The sequence below is a fragment of the Aulonocara stuartgranti genome, assembly GCF_965226115.1.
Source record: "Aulonocara stuartgranti genome assembly, chromosome: 18".
NCBI classification, from domain to species: Eukaryota; Metazoa; Chordata; class Actinopteri; order Cichliformes; family Cichlidae; genus Aulonocara; species Aulonocara stuartgranti.
In genome coordinates, this window is record NC_138954.1 from 26,906,721 (window position 1) to 26,912,733 (window position 6,013).

Genomic DNA, 6,013 nt, shown 5'->3' on the forward strand with positions numbered 1-6,013 from the left:
TACATGCTTCCAGCTCCCGTTTTTGCTCAATGACAACTCGTACTTTTCGACTCTCCTTTTTCTCCCACCTCGCGCTCACAGGCACATAACGAGTATGGCAGTCCATTCTCCCTCCAGGACGGACTACACTGCCCATGATGCTACATTCTGCATTCTGCCTATTAGCTTAGCACAACAACAACAACAAAAAGGCCTCTCTCACCCAGGAAACACGCAGAGCGAGAGCATCACCCTATAACCATGGCAACCGCAACGCTGCCGCCTGGAACTACAGAACGTAGCTGTCAAACAAAACCGAAACAGTCCTGACCCGCCACAATATAAAACAGGAAAGTACTGCCGTGTAATCCATTTATTTCAACAAAGTAACTGTATTCTAAATACCACCTTTTTTAATGGTACCTGTAACGGAATATAGTTACTCATATTTTGTATTTTAAATACGTAACGTACATGACACATACAGCATGTTAATTGTTTCTCTAATAGTCAGATGACAGCTGCAGCTCCACAGTGCTGTGCAGGGAGACAGTTATCCTTTTACTCCTTTGATAGAAGTTTGAAGCATACAACTAAAGGACGTTTAATATTCCTCCACTGCATTTTGTATTCAATACACGAAGACTCCTTTACCCTCGGCTTTACTTCTTCATGCAGGCCGACCTTGTTATCAATTGTTATTATTATTTTTTAACTTAATGTAATGTAATGTAACTAGTGGTCCAAAACATGCCCAGCATGTCATAAAGCTTCACATAGTTCCTTGTGCCACTGAATGTGTCCTCATATCTAGGGCTGGGTTTTAATAATCGATTCATCGATTAAAATCTGGCTTGGATAACGTGATATCGATTCATTAAAATCCTGAATCGATTTTTTTATATAAATGTATTTTGCCCAAAATTACAGAATCACAGGTGAAACGTCACAAAGTTTTGACAACCACCAAACATTTAAAACAGTAAATGAGAGCAGGTACACGGCTTCGGCACAAAGACGTAAACACAAAGCGCGGACCCCCGGATCAGAATCAGTGAGATGTCGCCTTTCTCACCGGACGGCACGGACACGGTCGGGGCTGAAAGCCGACAGCTCGCTGACTCTGATGTTTCGGCGGGTCAGCGCTTTGTGTTTACGCCAGGGGCTATTTTAGCCCATTTTTGGGGGTGCTTCTCTACCCTTCAGCACCCCCAAAAATGAATCAAAGCACCCCCAAAGATTTCTTACTTTTTTGACAATTTTTGCTGTTTTTGTGACACACTACTAAAAATATAAAAAGCATACAGTACTTGGTTGAGACGTAACATTTTAACAACAAAAGTATAGATACCCCCCCCCCCCCCCCCCCCCCCAAAAATGGTTTGTTCCAGCTCGCTTCTCCCCTTCTGTGAGACGCAGCAGAGCGGAGGTATAAGTGCCTGGCTGATAGTGATGGGATTTCCGGCTCTTTTTAGAGATCCGGCTCTTTCGGTTCGGCTCACTAAAAAGAGCCGGCTCTTTCGGCTCCGAACCGGCTCTTCAGGTTGTTTTGTTGCTTTAATTAATTTATTATTAACAATAATATAAAATTATGCACAAAAGGAATTACTAACGTAAAAACAAGTGGTTTTATTTATATATGTTTATATATAAATATATGCGGTGGCCCCTAGAGACAAAACACGTACAAACTCCAAAACACATTTCTAGCATGAACTGAACTTCCAAAGCAGAGCTACTAGATCACTTAAATTACACAATTGAAAGAATGTGTGTATTGTTTGTATATTTATACACAGGCACTCATATATATATTCAAATAATTTTAAAAAAAGTTCATTTACCTGTTATTACCACACACCACATCCGGTCGTTGGTACTTGCTGGCTTGTGTAGCCACAAGATAACAAAGGCTCAACACTGCGCCCAGCATCCTGGAGCACTTCTGTTGTCTTTTGTACGTGTTTTGAGTTTTTATGTGCTTCTGAGTTTTTATATGCTTCTGAGTTTTTACGTGCTTCGGAGTTTGTACGTGTTTTTACGTGTTTTTGGAGTTTTTACGTGTTTTGGAGTTTGTACGTGTTTTTACGTGTTTTGGAGTTTGTACATGCTTCAGAGTTCGTACGTGATTTGAAGTTTGTATGTGCTTTGTCTCTAGGGGCCACCGTAAATATACTTTTATTTATTCACTCCACATAAAATGTAATAAATAAATCATATAATACAAAAATCAACTATTCACATTTCAACTTTTAACTATTTAAATTTTCAGCTTTTTCCTTTCACAAATTTAAAGTGAAAAGAACACAAAACACTGCAAACCACAACACAATTAAATATAAATTATAATATGAAAACTAAAAGAACATGCATATTCTCTGTCATATGGACCTGCATGAATAAACTTTCTCAATCCTTTATCATCTGCAACCGAAAATAGTTGTGGATGATTACTATACCTTTCTAATGTTGTTGTCCCTGCCTCTCTTTCTCTCTCTCTGGCTCTGTTCCTGTGCTACTGAGTGTAACTACCGCCCCTCCCCCCTCTGCCCAGCGTAAAGCACAAGGCTCGTGTGCAGAGTGAAGCGGAAAAAAAGTGCGAGAGAGAGGCTGAGAGAAAGAAAAAAAAAAAAAAAACCCACGTGACGGCTCGCGATAAGGAGCCGGCTCGCGTCGTTCACTTCAAAGAACCGGCTCTAAGAGCCATTTCGTTCGCGAACGACCCATCACTACTGGCTGAAAACAGGACATGTTAGCTGCATTTAACCTGCAGTTACTCTTTATATTGTTAGGTAGGAGTCAGACCATGTTTCTTTTTAGCTGAAAAACATTACACCCAAGTAACCTGCAGTGTTGAAAACTTGTTTTCCAACGATGTTTGCTACTCTACAATCCATCCTGCTCTGTAGTAAAATCAGCGACATTTGACCGTCCTGTTGCTCCCTTTGAAATGTATACAGCCTATCTAAAATCTAAAACTTAAAGGAGTCCGCAGTCTGTTGTTGTTACCACTGTCCTGTTTGAAATGGATACTAACTAGCTAACTGAATGCTGACTGAATGCCCATTAACCTTATAACTCCTGTTGTGTGTGTGTGTGTGTGTGTTTGTGTACAGAGAGACAGCCAGGTTCATAATGGATATAAGGAAGTTTTTTTTTTTTTCAAAAAAAGGAGCCACATTCAGGTAAAAGTGTAAGATCAAACGATCCCTCAATAAAGGATAATGTCGGATCAGTGTTTCAATATTTATATTGTAACGATGGTTAAGTGTTATTGTACAGTGACATGTTGGTGATCTCTGCACACTGTTGTTGTTCCTTTAAGATTCATGTTTGGTTGTGGTACAGGAAGGGGAGGGGGGACCTGGTTGTTTTGGGTGTGTGTGTGCCAGGCTGGAGAGAAGAGTTGTATGAGGGCGCTCTCCCCGGAGTTAGCAACCCGCTTGCTTATGTGCCGAATAAACGGACAAACTGAGACCCAACCGTCTGGTTCTTGTGAATGTTACAATATCTTTTATCAGATGTTCATGTGGTTTGGTTATTTGCCTTTTGGTTGAAAGTACACTGAGAGCGGACTTTTCATTAGTGATCTTAATAGTATTTTTTTTCATATTAATGTAATTTTTTCATCTAATTGAATACAATCTATTTGTGTATGATTGTCAGTCCAAAGAGGGAGAGAGGAAAGAGGGGAACATGAGGAGAAAGTACAAGGTCAGGAAGAACCAGGTAAGAAAACAGACAGGGAACAGTGACAGGCACAACAGAAACTGTTAAACTGACAAAGAGAAAAAACCTGATTTTACTCACACAATCTGGAAGTTGTGTTCTCCCTATATTAAAGCTGCTGTACAGAATCTGCAAAACAAACTGGGTTGAAACATTTTTGACCCTCTTTAACAACATTCCAACATAACATTATAATTGATTGGGGAGATTAAAATTAATGATATATTTTTATGTGGTGCAGCCACAACTTAACTAAAATCTCAGCCAGTAATAGGTAGGCCAACTTTTGGACCGTCCAGTTGTCTGTACGACTGCGGCAATACGTGCACCACATTTGCACACTATCAGAAAGTGCCAAACAGCCCTGGTGGAGTGAGGAGCTGTAAAGAGAAGCAGATGCTCTGTTTATATTCTAAACATGTTTTAAGCTTGTTTCAAAGATTCTGTACTGCAGCTTTACTGGTAAATGTTTTCCAAAAGCACACATACACTTATCAGTGTTTCTCAAACTTTTTACAGTGTGTACCACCTGAGAAAAATGTCAAGCTCTCCCAAGTACCAAGCATGAAACTCATAAATCTTACAACACAAAATTAGTATTATTAAATTAGTCAAATTAGTGTCTGCAGTAAAGATTTTTTCATACATTGTATACATTCTAACACAGGCAAAGTTGCCTCCATTTTTATAATTTTTATTAATATTTTGTAATAATCTATTTGTAATAATTTATTCTGTTTTGGGACTGTTTTTTATGTATCTGTATTATATTATACATACTCATTAAAAGTGAATCTCTGTCCAAAAAATGCACTCAGTTTACTTTTTACTCACTATGAGCATCATTCATTATTCTCCCCCAGTAATTAAGGTTAGGATATGTATTTTTTTTATTCCAATCCATTCTTCTTTTGCAGCATTTAAATAAACCTTATCAGATTTGATGGTTTTGTTACAGACTTTTCAAAATTTGGGGATTAAATTGTGTTAAAATGTACAGTGACAAAAACAGTGATGTCATGTTTTGTGTCAAGGATCCAGGCACAGAGAGACTTGATGAATTTAAGAATCTTATGATTTAATAAAGAAATTTGCAGACTTGCACAGAGATGGTAAAATTATGATGACTGATAACGGAAATGAAGACAACAGACGACGAGGACAGGGAGGAACAGGGGTTTAAATGCACCAAGGAGACAGTTATAGAGAACTTGGGACCACTGGAGACATTTAAGGATGCAGGGACTGACAGAGACAGGGAAGAAGTCTCATCGTTACGTGTAAAGTTTATTTTGCCTGGCTGGGCAGCTCTCTGGGTGCTCAGCACCCCCAAAGCTCTGATCCTAGTATCACCCCTGGTTTACGCCCTTTCTGCACTGATTCTAAAGCCGTTAGTTTTATCTTTCTCCAAACAATATTGACCGAACCAGCAGCAAAAGAAGATCCAAACTAAGCTTCACATAAACATCGTCATGGATTCCCTCTGACTTTTGCTGCTTTGCTTCCACCACAATAAAATCCCACTTCATGCACAGCTGTCTCTCTCTTTCTCTCTGTACTTCAAGAACAGTTTCCCGTCTATCCCTGAAATCTGTTTTCTGCATTATTCGCTTGCTTGTTACGCGCAAGACTACCGTTGTTTACAGCGCTGTCGGCCGATGTTTTTTTTTCCTTTTGCTTACTTCTGAAAAGAAAACCTAATTTCTGCCTTCAATAGGCTTCTGAACAAATTTAAACTTTTTAAAATTATACAAAATGCAAAACGCTTAGCCGTGTCTCTAATAAAACTGCTGTAACTTCAGAGGTAATGTTCATATGTTGATTAATGGTTTTCTTTCATTTTTGATGTACTGCAGAATATTTTTATAAAATCCAGGCCAGGAAAATCACCTTCATGTTTTTCTGTGTTTTATCTTCAGCTACTTTGACACAAAGGCATCTGCTGTGATGCTCACACCTTTGATAAAGTCTGGAAAGTGTCAGCTTCCTTTTTATAGATACAAAAATATGTAAATGTACTGATCTGAATTATAATATCTGACTGTCTGAGGCAAAATTTCCCAGATTCAAATCGAATCGAATCGTGGATCGAATCGATTCAGGACCTTGTGAATCGGAATCGAATCGATTCTAGAAATCAGTGACAATACCCAGCCCTAATCTATACCATCTGCACGTCCTAAACACAAACTCTTTTGCAATACTGGCAACGACGTCAGCCACTTATGTAGGCTCGACATAAATTCACGGCAACTATAAATCAAGGTGAAGTCTGTTCTACATTTGACAAACTCTGGTGTTAGAG

At 38.9% G+C, this 6,013-nt stretch overlaps 1 long non-coding RNA gene across 1 annotated transcript; it reads left to right on the plus strand.

Annotated features, from left to right (window-relative positions):
* The first annotated feature begins 1,390 nt into the window (after positions 1-1,390).
* LOC309694088 lies at positions 1,391-4,264 on the plus strand. The gene is made up of 3 exons (XR_014272794.1): positions 1,391-1,414; positions 3,100-3,164; positions 3,646-4,264. It is a non-coding gene; the product is annotated as an uncharacterized lncRNA (long non-coding RNA).
* Positions 4,265-6,013: the final 1,749 nt, after the last annotated feature.